Source organism: Oncorhynchus masou, unplaced genomic scaffold, assembly GCF_036934945.1.
Source record: "Oncorhynchus masou masou isolate Uvic2021 unplaced genomic scaffold, UVic_Omas_1.1 unplaced_scaffold_1912, whole genome shotgun sequence".
NCBI classification, from domain to species: Eukaryota; Metazoa; Chordata; class Actinopteri; order Salmoniformes; family Salmonidae; genus Oncorhynchus; species Oncorhynchus masou.
In genome coordinates, this window is record NW_027008410.1 from 78,837 (window position 1) to 100,741 (window position 21,905).

At 45.8% G+C, this 21,905-nt stretch overlaps 1 pseudogene; it reads left to right on the forward strand.

The window, feature by feature from the left end:
- Positions 1 to 21,616, forward strand: part of LOC135532571 (EGF-containing fibulin-like extracellular matrix protein 1) — a 34,144-nt pseudogene extending 12,528 nt beyond the window's left edge.
- Positions 21,617 to 21,905: the final 289 nt, after the last annotated feature.

Consider the following 21,905-nt stretch of genomic DNA (forward strand, 5'->3'; position numbering starts at 1 on the left):
TGACAGGTTTGCGCCATAACGAGCAGCCTGGTGACCTAGAGGCCGGACAGGGAGCATATGTGACACCACAAACATATTTCCAGGGTGTTGATGCATCCTCTTCCGACAGGACGGGTATGGGCAGGGGATCCATCTTCAAAAGTAAAGTTTTGCTCTGATCAAGTCAGTTCATATTGAGCTGGTCAAGTCAGCTCATATTGCTTGTTGCTACTTTAACTTAGCTGTTGTGCTAGCTAACATGGTACTGAACAGTGACGCTAGCATATTGACATTTGTTATTACAAGACAGCAAGTTTTTACCTAAAAATGTGTTTAGGCAAATCATTAGTTAGCTTGCTAGCTACCACATTCATTGTGCAAAAATATGATAGCTATCTAGCTAGGCGCTAGCCACTAGCTGAGGACTAGCCAGTCTGTGGCACTGACAGTTTGCAATGTGTTTCACTCTATCCCATAAAACTGCTAAACAGGCATCAATTAGCTAACATGATTTAAGTTTATTAGGATGTTTAATTAATAAATTAGACACTCACTGTACAACTTCGGTAGGTAGATCACTTGGTTTGGATTTCCAATAGATTTGTCTTCTCCCACCGACTGGTCATCAATGCTTACTGGTCTTGGAACTACTTCTGGTTTGCCACTAATAAATATTGTTGCCACAAGTTTGCCACAGATTAAAATAGAATCTTGAGAGAATTGTTTGTCAGAAAAAAACTCTGGCGAACTGTTTGCCACTAGTGGCAATAAATATTATTGTTGCCTAAGGTTTGCTGCAGATTCACCACCAGTGGCCAACATTTGCAAAATTATGTCGCACAATACTTAATTTGCAGCAAATTAGCCACAAACTTATTTTTGTAATTGGCAGCACAAGCAAGAGCCAGTACTGAAGGACAATATACGTTTTTCAAAGTGGTATTTCATTCAAGTCAAGGATGGGGTCAATTACATTTTTTAATTCAGGAAATGAAAATCGTCATTGTAAACAAATGGACAAATTGCATTTCATGAAGTAAAATGTTAATTCACTTCCTGGATTGAAATGTGAGTTGACCCCAACCCTGACTCATGTACCAAGTGAACGTTAATGAAAATTAACAGAGGGCTTGGAATGGACACTGATGGGGTGGGATAGCATTGGCATGTCTCCAGTGGAGGATGTCTCCTTCTCGACAAATGACTGTAGTTGAAGTTGTTGTTGTTGGAGCTGATGAATTATGGCGGTAATAACATGAGTCTGGACTCATGGAGACTGGAGACAACACATGCCCGTGCACACACAGTGGCAAGTCCCATGACTCAGAAGAGAGCAAGCGAGGAGAGCAGACATTCCACCCTGGATGGTGACAGACTAAACACATTGTTTTGGGGTGAATTAGGGAGACACAGGTGTTCTTCAGGCTGACTCCTTAATTGCTGTCTGCCTGATTTCCTCATATATAGGCTCAAAGTGGCATAACAAAGGCGCATAAGACTACATATTTAATGCGATGTAGACTGTAAAGCTTCAGAGATATGTGATACGTATTTTGTAGATCAATTAATCAATCGATTAATCAATCAATCCCTCAATCAATCAACAAACCAATCAATTGAGGACCAGATACTTATCCTCCCTTATTTCTATTCGCAGTGCACAGATGGCTATACATTTGACATGGAACGACAAGAATGCAAAGGTAAGAGCTGCTTATCAACACTTTGTCAAATGTCCTTGTACGTTTCTGACTTAATGAATAGATTGATTAGTAGATTAATTGAATAGCACTATAGAACAGATACGATCAGTTCTAGCAGACACCGTACTGTACACATACCATACAGTATGTGTATACCAAGCATTTTGATGGTGGAGGTGGGGGTTTTCCTGGTACACTCATGCTGACTTGGTGGTGTTACACTCCGACCAGACCTGTGTTCAAATACTATTTGTTTTTTTCCAACCTGGAGTGACAGGTGGGTGGGATTAGCACTTTTGGGGCTATTCCACTGGTGTCATTGCGCCAGGCAAGCTCAATCAAGCACAGCTTAAGTAGTTGAAAGAAAATAAGCCGTGGCTTACTATATGAACCCAGGTCTGTCTCTGAATGCAGTCCTCCCTTTTTCAGACATCAACGAGTGTACCACGGTGCCCGACGCCTGCAAGGGCGGCATGAGGTGCATCAACCATTTCGGAGGCTACTTCTGCCTGCCCCAGAATGCCCAGATCATCGTCAGTAATGGTGACGAAGAGCCCACCGTGACCCCTCTGGTGGAGGAACAGCGTCCTCTGGCACCCGCCCCTGCTCTGCCTGTCCGACGGGTCATCCAGAGCCCCTTCCAAAGCCAGGGCACCATGCAGTGTGCCGCGGGGTTTGTGGTGGACGAGCTCAACTACTGCCGTGGTAAGAGTAAGCCCACGCAACTTCACTTGGGCGTGTTTATTAGGATTAGGGCACGCTATAGTAAAATACAAATACCCTGATTCGTTATGGAAGTGTCCAGCATCATTTTAATCCTACATACAAAGGTTCCATCACTCCCTGACGAATGTCATTTGAAGTATATAGGAATGGATCTGCCAAACAGTTTTTGACCAGAGGTTGATTCTTATAAGTGGACTGTAGTGCAGTGCAGTTATACAAACTCAGTACTAAGGCTACAGTACTCAGCATTGCAGGAGCCCCAATTTGAATGAGCAATCCCAGCAGGCAGATTTCCCTCTGGAGTACTACCGATGCTAGTTTATGAACAGATATTGAGGCAAAGATAGCCATCACATATTGTCATTCAGTCAATTCAGGATTCATTCCAATTTGAATTCATTCAAATTGATTGCAGTCCCTTTTCAAGTTTAGAGCACTTTGTATGAAAACAGTTCTAGTGAAATTCCTTACTGGCACCGAAGATCTTACACTACATGTAGTCCTATTTTGTTAAGCCAATAACACCGTATATGAACAGTTTATGTGCTGTCTGCAGGTTATGAAGATGCATTGTGTTTGATCTGTAAAGTGGGGAACCACTTAACTTCCATTTACCCCTTTGCTCTCTTTCTTTGGATGATGGATTTGCAGCCGTCATTAAAGAATGTCCTCATTTGTCTCTGTGTGCGTGTGCATGCGTGGGTGTGTGGGTGTGGGTGTGGGTGTGGGTGTGGGTGTGGGTGTGTGTGTGTGTGTGTGTGTGTGTGTGTGTGTGTGTACATGCGTGTGCATGCATGTGGGTGTGGGTGTGTGTGTGTGTGTGTACATGCGTGTGCATGCATGTGGTGTGTGGTGTGTGTGTGTGTGTGTGTACATGCGTGTGCATGCATGTGGGTGTGGGTGTGTGTGTACATGCGTGTGCATGCATGTGGGTGTGTGTGTGTGTGTGTGTGGTGTGTGTGTGTGTGTGTGTGTACATGCGTGTGCATGCATGTGGGTGTGGGTGTGTGTGTGTGTACATGCGTGTGCATGCATGTGTGTGTGGGTGTGTGTGTATGTGTGTACATGCGTGTGTGTGTGTGTGTGTGTGTGTGTGTGTGTGTGTGTGTGTGTGTGTGTGTGTGTGTGTACATGCGTGTGGGTGCGTCCTCCAATCTCCTGTTGGCAAACGGTGCAAGATTTTAGTCAAGTTGCAACATGCCAAATCCTGGCAGTAGAGGGAAACAATTGCTGTTACATAAACCATTGAATCAACATGGGGCGACAGCCAAGCCGAGCTCAGGGAAGGAAGGAGATGGTCGCCAACAACACATTCCTGAAACATATTTTTTTCTCATTTAATCATTGTTTCTTTCATCAGAGGGACTGTCCTTAAGTTGGAGTGATTCACAAACTTAAGGCAGACAGATTAGTGGTATGTACTGTACAGTATTATACAGTGTCAGATACAAGATCAAAACGATGCAACATCTCCAAAGAAAATGGCTTTAGTCATTTGCATTGATACTTTTCCAGTTTGTCATCACAGTCAAAACATACACTGTTACCAAGAAAGGTTATTGCAGTGTCTCGTTCTTACAACTGGTAAACATTTGCCACATTCTGCCTGCGAGTCTGGTAACTAATGCTAATAAGACCGTGGCACTTAAACCATTAATAAAAGTTCACAGGGCGGGATTTAACTCCAGCCTTAATTCGTTAATGTTTACAGATCTGGAAAGGTTTGAGCAGTGTAGTGGTATAGCGTCATCAAAATGCTTCCACCTTCCAGATAGGCAAACATTGAAGGGTTAGGGCCAAGAGGAAGGAAGGCATAGGGAGGGAATTAGCCATGCTATTATTATGTTGCACTGCTGAAGAAAGCAGGGCTGTGTGCATTAGGACACAGCCCTATGCGTTTTGCAATAGAAAACGAAAACAAGTATTTCTTATTGGGTAAGTTCAGATAGTACCTCTCCATTTCACTCTGTTTCCGAAAGTTTTCCCCACTACGTGCCTACTGAACACAGCCTAGGGATTCCTTTTCCAGGAAATGAGGGCATAAATAAACACTTTGAATTGACCTCAGCATTTGATCTGTGGAGACAAACTTAAAATGAGTGGCTGCTTCCAGTAAGATTGCTTTAGGTAACAATATCCCTTACTCAATTGTGACATTGTTACATGCAAGTTTATTTTTGACAAATTAGCTCGTCTTCGTCTTCATTTCCGTCCTGCACAGCTCAAAAGCCTGGAGAGGTCTGTGCCCCATTTGTGTTAGAAGTGGACTAGGAAACCCTTAGGAACTGTAATCACTGATTTGTAACTGAAAATATCATGTGAAGGCAAGGTTTCCACCCTATTGCTTTCACCAATCCAACCTGGTCAGATCAGTGATTTGTAATTTCTCCCCAAGGAAGGAAGGACATATTTCTAAAGTATTGGAACAGAGCCTGAGTATTCTACTGTTCAATCAATACATTGACTGTAAGGTTCAATAGAAACTCATTATTGAAGCGCCAAAGAGGAGACAACCAGCAGACACTGACTAGAGCCATCCCACATCTCATCCACCTTAGACATGGACACCAAAAAAGTAGTCACAACACCACTGCATGTGCTTACTTATGGGCTTTAGTCTTTAGCATTTGATTTGGTCTGCGGCATATTCTTTCAGAAGCTTAGTTCCCTTGTTTACTCTCTTTCGTCATTTCAAAGGAAGAGCTGTTGCCCTTCTCAAAACAGTAGTTTCTCATCCTGGATGTTTACATATTTGAAGTGGTAGTGGGGGGCTTCCTCAGTAGTCCCCTGCGATGAAGCATTTTGAACCTGACACCTTGACGGAATGAGAATATATAGGGGTGCTTGGCACAGCATTCTTGCAAAGACACAGGGATCTTTGTAAACCAAGCTTTTTGGATGAAATGTTCTGGGGGCGGGTGGGGGACAATATGTGCATGCACTCTGTAGTGCGGTTGTATTTCAACGTTGTAGTTTTATCCAATTCTGGCAAGAAGTACTATATTTTAAGGTGTCATGTTCTTTGCATTCGTATTCCTGGCACAGTGTGTTAATTACACGTATGCTACATCAAACTCAAGTTTGATTTCAGGATTGGTTCACCTCTGTCAGCATGTCAACTTGTCACTGGTCTTAATTTCTAGGGAAAAAAGGTTGCAGGGTGACAGTATCGTCACTTTTTCCCCTCATATATGCTGAGTGGAGGCCAGCTTTGATCATTAGAGCTATTCACCTCCCAATCCCACCAGCCAAAAGCAGGGTCAGGCGGGCTTTGTTTACTGGAAGTGTGTGTGTGTGTGTGTGTGTGTGTGTGTGTGTGTGTGTGTGTGTGTGTGTGTGTGTGTGTGTGTGTGTGTGTGTGTGTGTGTGTGTGTGTGTGTGGTTGAAAGGGGAACTTGTTTCCACAGACTACCAGCCTCCAGGATGACATAATTCTCACCAATTCTTCATAATTCTCACCTTGTGTCCATCACTGTCGTCACAAAATTAGTTACATCAGCAGGGTAAGAGTAGGCTGGTCTCAGATCTGTTTGTGCTGTCAATGACCATAGGATTTGGTAATAAATACAGCACAAACATATCTGGAAGCAGGCTAGGGTATGAGGGGAACGGTGCGTTGAGCCTTTGAGCTTTCTGAACAGACTCGGTGTTCTCTCCCACACGTCTAACACCTCCAACTATTTATAAAGCCCTTTTTACATCAGCCAATGTCAAAAAGTGCTGTACAGAAACCCAGCCTAAAACCCCAAACAGCAAGCAATGCAGAAGTAGAAGCACGGTGGCTAGGAAAAACTCCCTAGAAAGGCCAGAAGCTAGGAAGGAACCTAGAGAGGAACCAGGCTCTGAGGGTTGGCCAGTCCTCTTCTGGCTGTGCCGATCTCCCCGGAAGAGGGGAGATCAGTGATTAAATCAATGGACAGATGAGACCAAGGCTGCTGAGGCACGGAAAGGGTTTCCCTGCCGGGGAGATCTGGTTTGGGCACATACGGAGCAGGTGTTGAAGTAGCGGACGATGTCGTGCGCCAAGGTTGGCAACCAGTACTTAGCGGAGATGGATTGAATGGTGCGGGTGATACCTGGGTGTCCAGCGGCAAGGGATGTGTACGCCTAGGTCAACAGCCAATCCCTTACCTCTTTGGGAATGTAGCTGTGCTCCGGAGGGCAGCTAGCAGGCGCGGGTTCCCTCTCCAGAGCCTGGCAGATGTCCACGTCTACATCCCAATGCACGAGGACAACGATTCGGGTGGGCGGAATGATATGTGCACTCAGAACACCTCCACCACAAAGGGCAGCATAGGGTCTCGGTGTTTCAGCAACGGGGCCGAGGTGAAACGCCCCTTCAGTCAGTTGAAGGCCTCATCGGCTGCAGGACTCCACACCAACTTGAGTGGGTCACCCTAAAGGATAGAGGTGAGAGGAGAGGCGATGGAGCTGAAGTTATTAATCAAGCGGCAGTAGAAGTTGGGAAACCCCAAAAAACGTTGTCCCTTTATGTTGGTTGGGACTGGCCCTGACCTTTTTGCCCAACCTTCCTTTCATCCATATCCACTCCTTGTGGGCTGATCCGGTATCCAAAGGAGACAGCAGCTTGATGGAACTGGTACTTCTCCGCTTTGATGTACAGGTTGTTCTACAAGATGTGTCCCAGGACTACCTGGACGTGGGCGGTGTGATCTTCCAAGTTGGCCGAGTAGATCAGGATGTCGTCAATATACACGACCACCTGATGCCCAAGCATGTCCCCGAACACCTTTTCACGAATGCCTAGAACACCGACGGAGCATTGGCTAATCCATAAACCATCACCAAGTACTCATAGTGCCCAGACATTGTGCTGAAGACCATTTTCCATTCATCCCCCTCCCAGATGTGGATCAGATTGTAGGCACGCCGCAGGTCCAGATTAGTAAATAACAGGGCCCCGTGGAGCTGTTTGATGGCAGCCGGCACCAACAGGAGAGGGTAGAGGTACTTGGAGGTGATGGAATTGAGACCTCTGTAGTCGATGCACAGACATAGACCTCCCTCTTTTCTTGGCCATGAAGAAGAAGCCTGCCGTCGCAGGAAGTGGATGGGTGGATGAAACCCTGTAGAGAGCCTCCTGCATGTACTCCTCCAATAGCCTTGGTTTCAACCACCGACAGTGGGTAGACAGTGCACAGAGTCTGCTAGCAGGTCAATGGCACAGTCCCAGGGGCTACGAATAGGGAGAGAGGTAGCACAGGTCTTGGAGATAACCTCCCGGAGATCCTGGTTACCTCCGGGATGTTGGCCTGGAGGGCAACCACAGACGGTGGGGTCACGAGATGGTTGGAGCCACGAGAGGCCGAGGATGACTTTGTGTACTGGTGCCTCGATGATGAGGAAGGGAAGGATTTCTCGGTGCAGGGGTCCCATGGTGATGATGAGTGGTGCTGTGATGTGATGTGTCTGATTGTCCCAGTTCCCAGTGGTTGACTATGCAGTGCTTGAACCGGAAAAGGAGAGGAGAGGTGATGTTCAGGGAGGAGGCGAGGGCCTTGTCAAATCAAATCAAATGTTATTTGTCACATACACATGGTTAGCAGATGTTAATGTGAGTGTAGCTTGTGCTTCTAGTTCCGACCATACAGTAATATCTAACAAGTAATCTAACCTAACAATTTCACAACAACTACCTTTTACACACAAGTGTAAAGGACTGAATAAGAATATGTACATAAAAATACATGAATGAGTGATGGCCGAACAGCATAGGCAAGATGCAGTAGATGGTATAGAGTACAGTATATACATATGAGGCGAGTAATGTAGGGTATGTAGACATTATATAAAGTGGCATTGTTTAAAGTGGCTAGTGATAAATTTATTACATACATTTTTCCATTATTAAAGTGGCTAGAGTTGAGTCAGTATGTTGGCAGCTGCCACTCAATGTTAGTGATGGCCATCAATCTGATGGGCGAAATAAAGGAGCACTGGAGTAAGAAGCCACAGCATTTAGACAAAGTTCCTTCATATTTGTACAGGTGGGACAATCGGGCATCGCTGACCTGGGTGGATTGCTGGATGGGCTGGGGACTGGCTCGCTGGGGCAGCTCATGGTAGAGGGTCCTTCATTAGTTGGAGGTGATGCCCCTCGGATGATGTTGAGCCGTACCCAATTGCGCCAGTTGGTCGTGGGGTTGGTGGATTAGGTGTCCCTGTTCGCCGACTCTCTGGAGATGTCTGGATTTTCTGCTGTTTCCATTTGTTGAGGCACTATTCTGTAGCATATATGCAGGGAGTCAGGAAACAAGTGCATTTGGTTAGTTTAAGAACGAAGACCATGAAGATATACAAAATAAGAATGGGCATGAAAAACTAAAACCTGTTAAATGAGTTGACACTGGAGAGATGAAGCAGGTACAGGGAGTAACATTTAATAAATAACAGACATAGAACGAGACAGGAACAGCGTCAGCATACAGAAGACAATAACAATCGAAAGCCGGGGAGAAGTCCGATGGTCTGGCTTAGGCAACCCCGGTTCCATCGGCGGCGGAATCCACCTGACGTCACCAACAAAACAAACAAACAACAAAAAAACTCATGGACTGGCTGGGCAAACAAGAACTGACGATCCAGCTGAGGCCCGACTTGGGATGGGCGCCATCCGAGCCAACCGGGGCCAAGAAATCTCTCGAGCCAGCGAGGGAATGGAAGCCCGACGAGCTAGCTAGGCAACCCCGGTTCCATCGGTGGCAACCCAGAGCCGATGTCACCACCAACCGGAACGCCAGTACTCCCCGATGCTTCGTATGTTGGCTGCTGCATTCTGTCACATGGGATGACGCTGGAGAGTCCAAGCAGGTACGGGGAGTCAAACATTTAATAAGGCACGGACAATGAATGAGGCAGGAACAGCGTCAGCATACAGAAAACAAAGACAAAAACAATCAATCCAGCCACGGAGAACAGAGCTGGGGAACTGACAAATATTGGTGGAGGAAATAAACAGGTGATAAATGAGTCCAGGTGAGTCCAATAACGCTGATGCGCGTGACGAGGGAAGGCAGGTGTCCGTGATGGATGGCAGGAGTGCGTGATGCAAGGCAATCTGGCGCCCTCAAGCGCCAGAGGGAGGGAAGAGCGGGAGCAGACGTGACAAAACCAATACAGCCTGAAGACTGAGGCTTCTGAGGGCTAGATAATGGGGAAGTAATCAAGGTACTGATGAAGTCCAGGTGTGCATAATGATCGGGAGCAGGTGTGCGTAATGTTGGTTGCCAGAAGTGCGTAATGTGGGTTGCCAGGACCAGTGGTTAGTAGACCGGCGACATTGAGCGCCGACGCGGAGAGCGGGACAGCGGGAGTAGGCGTGACAACTTTCCTGAGCATGTCTGTGTCAACCAAGGAGAATAAATCCATAGTGCCTTTGCATGGTAGGCACATGTCATCAAACTTCTCATCAGGTCTTGCTTGGCTGATACCAAGGCTAATGTTTTTTATCTTATCTCTCATCACATTTAGATGTGGAGAAAAGTTTAAATAAGTTTACGGGGGTAGGATTTATCAGCCATCAATGGTCGAGAAGAGCAATCTCAAATTATTCTGGTTATTAGTGATCAAGTTTAAAAAAATGAGCCCGTCTAGCATTTCTAATTGCCTTGTTAAACAGTATGTGTCAAGTTGTTCTCTTAGAATATCATAATGGACCTGAAATTTTGACTTTTTCCACTTCCGCTCTGCCTTTCTGCAATTTTTCTTTTAATTTATTAGTCCCTCCTTGTCTTGCAGATGTAAACGAGTGTGAGGGGAGCAACCCCTGTCAGCACCAGTGCTACAACATCATGGGCTCCTTCATCTGCCAGTGTGAGCAGGGTTATGAGCTAGCCTCTAACCAAGCCTCCTGCCAAGGTACTGCAAGTCAATATTAGGAAGATGTTCCTAATGTTTGGTAATCTCCGTGTATATTTATCAGTACCTTAATGTATACTGATACAATTTCACAATCCCCCCACCCACACCTAATATTTTCTTTCCTGAGAAGTTTCTGTCAGCCTTCTCCTCTTTAAGGGTTGACTTCGTAATATTTATATATTCGTAGATATCGACGAATGCGCCTTCTCGAGTTACATGTGCCAGTGGCAGTGCGTGAATCAGCCTGGAGGATATGTCTGTGCCTGTCCCGAGGGATACCAGCTCCAAGGCAACCGAATGTGCCAAGGTAAATAGGCCTGTTTCAACTAGTATAATATCTAGCCCCTCTTACACCAGCAGCAAGTCGTACGTCATAGTAATGAATCTCAATACCTGTTTACCTGAAACCCCAATGATAACTCATTGGCTTTAGGCCTAGATTTTTACTTGTATCTTGTATCAGTATTGACTTGATTAACTAACAGTACATGAGATAGAAATTATAGTTTCACATTTAGTTTTGAGCTATGCATTGCTTGTTTACAAAGACCTCAAGACAGTTGCACTAAGCTCAATCTATTTTAAGCTATTTTCTTATTGAAATTACCATTGACTACATTTTCTCTCCATTAACAGACATAGATGAGTGTGAAACAGGAAACAACTGCCGCGAGGACGAGATGTGTTGGAACTACTTTGGCGGTTTCCGCTGCTACCCCAGGAACCCTTGCCATGAGCCCTATGTGAAGACAGGAGAGGGGTGAGTATGGTCCGGTGAAATGCATGATGATAATCACATGATGAGTAACCTTGACTAGGACCTGAAGTCTTTGCGGGCTAACACAGTATTGTGGGGGTGAAGGAGACCCAGGTTCAAATCCAGTTGGTTGCATAGTATACATAGTATGGACCCTTAAATGACCACAGAGTGGCTGCATGACCTTTATTTGCTGACGGGATGATGTTTTGGGCTGGGGATGCTGTCAACGGAGGGGGTATTTTTTTCTCTGCTCTGCTGACAAGTATTTTTCTACGCTCATACAGGAGTAATAAAGGCCTAGTGCACTAATTTGGTTATTGTTATTCATTTTTTATGAGTATTTATTTTTAAATTGTGATTTATCAGGGGTGCTGCAGCACCCTCAGCACCCCTACTTCCCGTGACTATGGGTAGGCCTGATCACCAACAATGAGAGCCTATAGGGAGGAGGTCAAAGACCTGGCAGTGCTGAAAAGATTCTGGCATAGGCCCTCAGATCCTCAATGTTCTACAGCTGCACCATTGAGAGCATCTTGACTAGCTGCATCACTGCTTGGTATAGCAACTTCTTGGCATCTGACCGCATGGCGCTACAGAGGGTAATGCGTACAGCCCAGTACATCACTGGGGCCAAGCTCCATGCCATCCTGGACCTCTATACCAAGCGGTGTCAGAGGAAGTCCCATTTCTAGGGCCTATCTGCATTGACCCTTTTTGCACTAACTTTTTTGACTCATCACATACAGTGCCATCAGAAAGTATTCACACCCTTGACTTTTTCCATATTTTGTTGTGTTAAAACCTAAATTTAAAATTGATTTAAATTGAGACTTTTGGATCAATGGCTTACACACAATACCCCATAATGTCAAAGTGGAATTGTTTTTCCAGATTTTTGCAAATTAATTACATATAAAACTACTCAATGCCTTTGTTATGGCAAGCTTAAATACTGTATGTTCAGGAGTAAAAATGTGCAAGTCACGTAGTAAGTTGCATGGACTCACTCTGTATGCAATAATAGTATTTAACATGATTTTTGAATGAGTACCTCATCTCTGTATCCCACATATGCAACTGTCTGTAAGGTCCATCAGTCGAGCAGTGAATTTCAAACATAGATTCAACCACAAAGACCAGGAGGTTTTCCTGTTGGTAAATGGATACAATATAAATTAAAATGCAGACATTTAATATCCCTTTGAGCATGGTGAAGTTATTAATTACACTTTGGATGGTGTATCAGTACACCCAGTCACTACAAAGATACAGGCGTGCTTCCTAACTCAGTTGTCAGTACACCCAGTCACTACAAAGATACAGGCGTGCTTCCTAACTCAGTTGTCAGTACACCCAGTCACTACAAAGATACAGGCGTGCTTCCTAACTCAGTTGTCAGTACACCCAGTGACTACAAAGATACAGGCGTGCTTCCTAACTCAGTTGTCAGTACACCCAGTCACTACAAAGATACAGGCGTGCTTCCTAACTCAGTTGTCAGTACACCCAGTCACTACAAAGATACAGGCGTGCTTCCTAACTCAGTTGTCAGTACACCCAGTCACTACAAAGATACAGGCGTGCTTCCTAACTCAGTTGTCAGTACACCCAGTGACGACAAAGATACAGGCGTGCTTCCTAACTCAGTTGTCAGTACACCCAGTCACTACAAAGATACAGGCGTGCTTCCTAACTCAGTTGTCAGTACACCCAGTCACTACAAAGATACAGGCGTGCTTCCTAACTCAGTTGTCAGTACACCCAGTGACTACAAAGATACAGGCGTGCTTCCTAACTCAGTTGTCAGTACACCCAGTCACTACAAAGATACAGGCGTGCTTCCTAACTCAGTTGTCAGTACACCCAGTGACGACAAAGATACAGGCGTGCTTCCTAACTCAGTTGTCAGTACACCCAGTGACTACAAAGATACAGGAGTGCTTCCTAACTCAGTTGTCAGTACACCCAGTGACGACAAAGATACTGTCAGGATTTGGCCAGGGTTGTTCCGGGTTTTGGTCACTAGATGCCCCCATTGTGCTTTTTGATCTTATGTTTTTTCCCTTGTTCCCCATTATTATTTGCACCTGTGCCTCGTTTTCCTGATTGTATTTAAACCCTTAGTTTCCTCAGTTCTGTGCTCTGTGTTTGTATGTTAGCACCCAGCCCTAGTGTTCTGTGTATTCTTGTCGATTCCGGTGGATGCTCTTGTGGAATTCTGTTTTTGTTTTTGAGTATCTCTTGAGGCTTTTTTGTGCTATTCCTACCACCTTTTGGATTTGCCATTTTTGTATTTAAGGACTTCTCCTTTTACTTTATTAAATACACCGTCTTAAGTACTGCTGTGTCTGCCTCATCTTCTGGGTTCTGCTGACTATTCGTGGCTCAGTTGGTTAAGTGACTGTTTCTCACTCCGGAGACCCAGGTTCGTAACCGGGTCCTGACAGAAACACAGAGCCAAAAAATGAACCCAGAGGCAGCCAGTTCCCAGGACCTTTTGCCATGCTGTCCCACCACCAGGAGACTGTCCAACGCCACGAAGCCGCCCTGGTTCAGCAAGAGGCCTTAATGGCTAGACATTGTCATCTTCTGTCGGAGATGCTGACTTCCATTAAGCAAATATCTGATCGTCTTACCCCGGCAACAGTTCCCGTCCCAGTACCTCAGATTCACATACCCATGGCAGTTAACCCCTGGCTGAACCTCGTCTTCCACCTCCCCAACGGTTCTCAGGTGATCCAAGTGCTTGTAAAGGGTTTCTCACCCAATGTTCTCTCTCCTTTGAGCTACAACCCTCGTCGTTTCCCACCGACCGGTCTAAGATCGCTATATCATCACCCTCCTGTCGGAAAAAGCCCTGGCCTGGGCTACTGCTGTGTGGGATGCCCATAGTTCCTGCTGTGCCAGCTACTCTGCCTTTGCTGAGGAATTCAAACGAGTGTTTCAAGGCCCAAGCAGTGGTTCTGACTCAGCCGAACAGCTCCTGACTCTCCACCAAGGTTGGCGCAGCGTGACGGACTATGCCATCCAGTTCCGCACAGTGGCAGCAGCAAGTGGCTGGAACAACGAGGCGCTCACGGTGTGCTTTCTGAAAGGCCTTTCTGACACTATCCAAGATGAACTGGCCACTCGGGAACCACCGGACAATTTCGAGTCCCTGATCAAGTTGGCCTCACGCATTGACCAGCGTCTGAGAGAGAGAACTCAACCGTAGACCTCTAGCCCCTATCAGTCCCAGCTCCGAGTCCCCACCTTTATCCTCGCTGGCTCCATCGGAACCCATGCAGATTGGACGCATCTCCCAGGCTGAGAGAGACCGCCGGATGAGGGAGCGACGCTGTCTATATTGCGGCAAACCGGGCCATTTCCGTTCCACGTGTCCCGGGCTCCAGGGAAACGCTCTGTCCCGTACAGACCGGGGAACTGTAACGGGAAACATAACCTCCTCCCATCCGTCCAACTCCCGTCTGCTCATTCCAGTCACCCTCTCCTGGGACAACCACAAGCTTCACCTTCAAGCCTTGGTAGACTCTGGAGCCGCAGGTAACTTCATGGATGGTGTCTGGGCGAAGGAGAATGGCGTTCCTCTGAACCTCTAAGTGAACCCATGAGGGTCACTACATTGGATGGAAGCCCTTTGGGATCTGGACTTGTCACTCATGTCACTACCTCCTTGCGACTTTCAGTTTCACAACACCAGGAATTGATGAACTTTCATTTGATCTCCTGTTCCGAGTTCCCTCTCGTCCTTGGATACCCCTGGCTTCACAGCCATAACCCTCACATCGACTGGTCTGTGGGCACTATCAAGCAGTGGGGTCCTACGTGCCAAGCTACTTGTATTTTCCAGAATTCCCCGAGTTCTACTCCCGAGTCTTTAGAATCCATCGACCTGACCCGAGTTCCCGAGTGTTACCATGACCTCAAACTGGTGTTTAGCAAACAGAGGGCCACCATGCTACCACCCCATAGACCTTACGATTGCCCCATCGACCTGTTTCCGGGCACTTGCCCCACCAGGGGTCGGATCTTTCCCTATCTCCACCCGAACGAGCTGCTATGGATACCTACATCAAGGACGCTCTGGAAGCAGGCCTCATGCGTCCATCCACCTCCCCGGCGGGAGCAGGGTTTTTCTTTGTGGCCAAGAAAGACGGTGGATTACGTCCTTGCATCGACTACCGGGGACTCAATGCCATAACCGTCCGTAACCGTTACCCGCTACCCCTTATGGCCACAGCCTTCGAGCTGCTCCAGGAAGCAGTTGTTTTCACTAAGCTTGACCTGCGGAACGCATACCATCTTGTGCGGATCAGACCTGGTGACGAGTGGAAGACCGCTTTCAACACGCCTACTGGTCACTATGAATACTTGGTGATGCCCTTCGGCCTGACCAACGCCCAGCGGTGTTCCAAGCGCTCATAAACGATGTGCTTAGGGATATGCTTAACATATTTGTGTTCGTTTACTTGGATGACATCCCTCATCTTTTCGAGCTCCCTTCAAGAACACACTAAGCATGTCAGACAAGTACTCAAACGCCTCCTGGACAGCCATCTGTACGTTAAGCCGGAAAAATGTGAATTCCATTCATCCCGAGTACAATTCCTGGGATTTGTAGTGGAACCCGGTCGAGTCCAAATGGACCCCAGGAAGGTAGGGGGTGGCGGATTGGCCCACCCCAAATCCGTTAAGGAAGTTCAGCGTTTCCTGGGCTTCACAAACTTCTACCGCAAGTTCATCAAGAACTTCAGCTTGGTGGCAGCCCCTCTCTCAGCTTTAACCAAGGGTGGCAATGCAAGGTTTTTGTGGGGAAGAGAAGCTGAGACGGCCTTCCAAGGACTCAAGCAGCGCGTTCTCTCTGCTCCCATCCTGATACTACCGACTACGGATGAACCATTTGTGGTGGAGGTAGACGCATCAGAGGTTGGTGTTGGAGCTGTCCTGTCTCAGAGGGGTGAAGACAAGAAGCTTCATCCGTGCGCTTTCTTCTCACACCGGCTTACCCCGACTGAGAGGAACTACGATGTGGGGATCGTGAACTCCTAGCGGTTAAGATGGCATTGAAGGAATGGAGACACTGGCTCGAGGGGGCTTCTCACCCGTTTCAAGTGCTTACGGACCACAAAAATCTGGAGTATATCCAGCAGGCGAAGCGGTTGAACTCTAGACAAGCTAGATGGTCTCTTTTCTTCAATCGATTCCAGTTTATCCTCACCTATCGGCCCGGTCGAAGAATCTCAAACCGGATGCCCTGTCCCGAGTCTACGCTCCTGCCATTCGAGATGACACGGACATGCCTGTCCTTCCTGCTGCTAAGATTGTGGCTCCGATCTCGTGGCAAGTTGAGGATACCGTGAGACGTGCTCAAGCTAGCGAACCGGACCCGAAAGGAGGTCCTGCCAATCGGTTGTTTGTCCCCAAGGCAGTGAGGACTCAGGTCCTTCTGTGGGGCACCTCCTCTCGCCTCACCTGTCATCCGGGCGTGGGTCGCACCTTGGAGTTCATCCAGCGTAAGTTCTGGTGGCCTACCATAAGAGAAGACGTTGCCACTTTCGTCAATGCCTGTCCCGTGTGCTGCCAGGGCAAATCTTCTCACCTCCGCCCTCAAGGACTCCTTCACCCTGTTCCCCACAGACCCTGGTCCCATATCTCATTGGACTTTATTACTGGACTTCCTCCATCCCATGGCAATACTACTATCCTAGTCATAATCGACAGGTTTTCAAAGGCGGCCAGGTTCGTCCCTCTGACTAAGTTACCTTCTGCCAAGGAAACGGCTGAGTTGGTAATTAATCATGTGTTCCGAGTCTTCGGCATTCCTCAAGATATGGTTTCTGACAGAGGTCCCCAGTTCGCCTCAAGGTTTTGGAAGGCCTTCTGCTAACTCATGGGGGCTTCTGCCAGTCTATCTTCAGGGTACCATCCGGAGTCCAACGGCCAAACAGAGAGGATGAATCAAGAGCTGGAAACCACCCTCCGATGTATGACTCGTGACAACCCGTCCACATGGTCATCCTTTATTGTTTGGGCCGAATACGCGCACAACACCTTGCGCTCCTCCTCCACTGGTATGTCCCCGCACGAGTGTCAGTTTGGCTATGCTCCTCCATTGTTCCCGGACCAGGAGGCAGAAGTCAGAGTGCCTTCAGCCTTGAAGTTCGTCAGACGCTGTCGGCTTATGTGGAGGAAGACCCGTCTTAATCTTATGCGTTCCTCACAGAGGTACCAACAACAAGCCAACAGACGTCGCCGTCCCGGGCCTACCCTGCGCCCCGGCCAGAGAGTCTGGCTCTCCACAAGAGACTTACCTCTACGGGTGGAGTCTCGCAAGCTGTCCCAAAAATACATCGGTCCCTTCAAGGTTGCCAGGAGAGTTAACCCAGTTTCTTATCGCCTACACTTACACAGATCCCTTAAGATTAATCCCACATTTCACATTTCATTGTTAAAACCTCCCCCTCCGCCTCGTGTCATTGGAGGCCAGCCGGCTTATACCGTCCATCGGATACTGGATTCCCGCCGGGTGCAGCGGTCCTGGCAGTATCTGGTGGACTGGGAAGGCTACGGTCCCGAGGAGCGCTCCTGGGTTCCTGCCAAAGACATCCTGGACCCTGACCTCATTCGTCAGTTCAGGGCCCTCCACCCTGAGAGAGCTGGTAGGAACGTCAGGAGCCGTTCTTAGGGGGGGGATTCTGTCAGGATTTGGCCAGGGTTGTTCCGGGTTTTGGTCACTAGATGCCCCCATTGTGCTTTTTGACCTTATGTTTTTTTCCTTGTTCCCCATTATTATTTGCACCTGTGCCTCGTTTCCCCTGATTGTATTTAAACCCTTAGTTTCCCTCAGTTCTGTGCTCTGTGTTTGTATGTTAGCACGCCAAAAAAACTTTACGCACTTGCTGCTCCTCCCCTGCTCCCTCACTCAGCCTTTTATTCTCACTTGGCCTATACCTCCGAGGGATCAAACCATTCTCAAAAATTAGGAGGATATGATCGACATGACGTATAAACTAATTTTGGTTAAGGTTAAGATTACATAATTGCAAATATAAGCAGGAGGCAGCCAGGCAGTGTAAGTGTTTTTCCCCCTGCTTTTCAGTCAGTATCTAGGCTACAACATAAGTTACACACATTGGTGGGGAGTTACAGACAGCATGGATCACATGGATAAAAGTGTCAGCTAAAATTACCTCATAGCTAAAACAATATGTATTAAAGTGCTAAAATGACCATTTACACAAAACCACCTCAATAAAAGTGCTAGCTAAAAAAAACACATACTGTAGACAAAGCAACAAGGACGAGATTGATAAAGTGTCTGCTAAAATGACCACATAGCTAAAAACCACATAGGCCGTATGTATAAAAGTATCTGCTAACATGACCACATCCAATGGTTCTCTTTGTCTCTGCATGTCTGTAGGCGTTGCAGCTGCCAGTCGCCCACAGTGTGCCGAGGCCTGCCGCCGTCCATCGTCTACAAGTACATGAGCATCTCCTCGGAGCGCTCCGTCCCAGCCGACATCTTCCAGATCCAGGCCACGAGCGTCTACCCTAACATGCACAACACCTTCAGGGTCAAGTCTGGCAACGAGGGAGGGAGTTCTTCCTCAGGGTGAGCCCAGAGATGTTTTCAGTCACTCACCAGGCATTACCATCATGTCAGATGGTGTCAGCATTTGTCACTTGCTTTTCTACCTAAGTGGTAGCGTAATTGAATGATCTCTCATCTAGTGTGTTATTTAAACACTTATGAGGTAGGGGGTGGTTTCAGATGTTCTGGTTGCCCTTTGCTATTTAGGGAATATCGTGTGAGACAGTCCCTTTAATTAAATCATCTTTTGACTTCCCCTCATTGCGATCCCTTACCCTTAAATGGATAGCTCACACACATTTCCCACATACATCATTTATTATTGGACATCTAAAAAGTAGTTTGAAGCAAATAAAAAGTAGGTTCGAAGCAAATATTCTAATATTTGCAACAAAAATTATACAAATTCTACCAGCAGTGGTGTGTTTCCATCAAACTGACTTCTTCGCGACTAAAAAGCTGTGCGTAATGACATAAAAAGGTACTTAATTTACAGAATAAAAAAACTGTTCAATATGTTTCCATCCCACTTTTAACTTTGTCGATAGTTTTGGCACAAAAAGTCTGCGATAAATAGCAAATGTGCTTTGTTCCAGCCAACAGCTGTGCATAGTGCAGAGGATACATGATACATGATGAGATTATGGATAAGCGCAAGATCAGTTTTATTTGTCAATTCGCAGCTAAGCACCGATAATCATGTCACCAGCATACAAATTAAGACCCTCAATATTTATTGGAAAGGAGCATCAAGTTCACTGTGAACTTTCACCACTCTGTAAAATGTATCATTACTTATTTAATCTGTAGCCTAATAAACTGCATTTTTTTCTCCAAGTTGTAGTAGAAGGACCATACAACATAGCACCGTGTGACTGCAAGTTTACTGTGACAAATGCGCAAAAAAGTGTTTACACTGCCATTCGCTATTTTTCTATTTCACAGACAAAACATGATCCACCCTAGTCTAGCGTATTTTGTTCTATCAACATTTTAGGAATGTTTATTGACAATTGCTTGTTTTTATCCAACAAGTGTAAAATAATGGTAGTGATAGAACCCTTGTTCATGCTAACCTAAATAATCCCTTTAACCTACCAGCGCTCCAGTAATGTCAGCGCCATGCTGGTGATGACCAAGCCGCTGACCGGACCCGCGGAGCACGTGGTCGACCTGGAGATGGTCACCCACAACAATGCCCTCAACTACCGCTCCAGCTCTCTGCTCCGGCTCACCATCATCGTGGGACCCTATGCCTTCTAAGTTCCAGTTATAAATTGCTCTTAGGCACTGATCTTAGATCAGTTTACCTGTCCCCATATCTCATATTATCCATTAGTGGATAAAATGCAAAACTACTCAGACCTTTTACTCCTGCCAGACCTTCACAAGGCCTAACACTCTCTGTACTGCTTGGATCTAATAGAGATATCCACATACTCCATGCAAGGGTTTCCCATTCCTGGTCCTTGTCCTGTTTTGGCCAGTTTTCATTCAAATTGATGGCTCTATAAATTGTGATTGAATGTATATTGTCTAATCTGCTGGTTGAGCACTGGACTGGGTGAAATTGTTTTGTTTTAGCTCAAAGTGTGTATTCCTTTCTTAGAGAAGGAACTTGCAGTGAAAACCAAACACACACACAGAGCACATACTGTAGGAGCAGGAGGGTGAAATAGCCAGGCCACAAAATAGTCATTTTATGCATCACTGGCTAACGATAACATTGTAAGAGCATAACGTGACTTAAATTGAACAAAAGTCCTTCTTATTCATCCCCTGCTAAATGTATGTGTAGTAGGAGTTCTCATTACATTCAAATCTTTGTGAAATCTCAACCTTAGTCTAGTCAAGATGTGTTTTCCTGTCGAGAAATGACCAGTGTTTGAAATCACACTTGCCCTTTTTATCTTTTACCATAGTTGCCCAAGTGAGGTTCACAATCACATCGTATCCCCTTTAAAGATCACTGATTTTGTTTGTTTGGAGAGCTTTTCACTTATGGAGTTGAAAAGAAATGTACAGAAATGCAATGTGATGTCACTATAAATACCAATTGTCTTTGTTTCAGTTTTCTTGAAGAGAGATAATCTCTTGGACGGACTTCGAGTTTCTGACCAAATTACGTGAGATTTTAGTTCTGGGTTAACCGAGATTAGAAGAGAGACAAAGGTACCTAAAACAGTCAAGCTTATTGGTGAAGTGTGATTTATTGGGTTACAATTGTAGTGCGAGGACAGTGATGGAACCGTTTGCAATGTGTTGTAATCTAATGGCATCCTTAACAAATGGAAATGTATGATCCTAAGACCCCGTCGGAGAGTAGCTCAGCAACCTCTGCCCATTGGGAATAAAGCAATAACGCTTTTGGACGCAAAAAGGATACTTCTCAGGAAATCATTGGCAGTGTTGTTTGGTCATATAGGCAGGGGAATTGTTGCTTAACATGTCTGTATGTGTGCCAGAGTGCCTTTGATCCTGCACAGCATTTCCAGTCAACGATCTGCAACAAACAGTTAGGTCATTTCAACACAGTGCCTTTCATAAGGAGTCTTGGTATCACAATTTGAGATATCTCGGGTTTTTAAGTAGAGGATTTGGCTCCATGAGATTTTGGAAATAAATGTCATGCTTGACAATCAACAGGGAAACTCAATTCAATCAAAAGTTTTCCACTTCCAATAACATGCCATTTCAACTGTGTATGTACTATATATAGGTAGGTAGTGTAATTACAGTATTGCATATCTCTATGGTTTTAACAGTCAATTTGAGCAAATGTCTGTTTTGTAAAAAGTGTTAAGGAGGTAACAGTTGTAGACCTACCATAAATAACAATGTGTACCTACACTGTGGTTGCAATGTACCTGCCTATATAATATACCCATATAACTACCATGTAGATACATAGTTCTGACAACAATATTATGTGGAACCACATGTGGCTACATATCAATATGAAAATTATTTCTTGGGGTGATAATAAATGTAATTAAAGAATGAAAATTGCCAATAAAAATGTCTTATGTCTTTATAGGCAGGAAGTACACTTGTAGCTATAATACACTGCTCAAAAATAAAGGCAACACTTAAACAACACAATGTAACTCCAAGTCAATCACACTTCTGTGGAAATCAAACTGTCCACTTAGTAGGAAGCAACACTGATTGACAATAAATTTCACATGCTGTTGTGCAAATGGAATAGACAAAAGGTGGAAATTATAGGCAATTAGCAAGACACCCCAATAAAGGGGTGGTT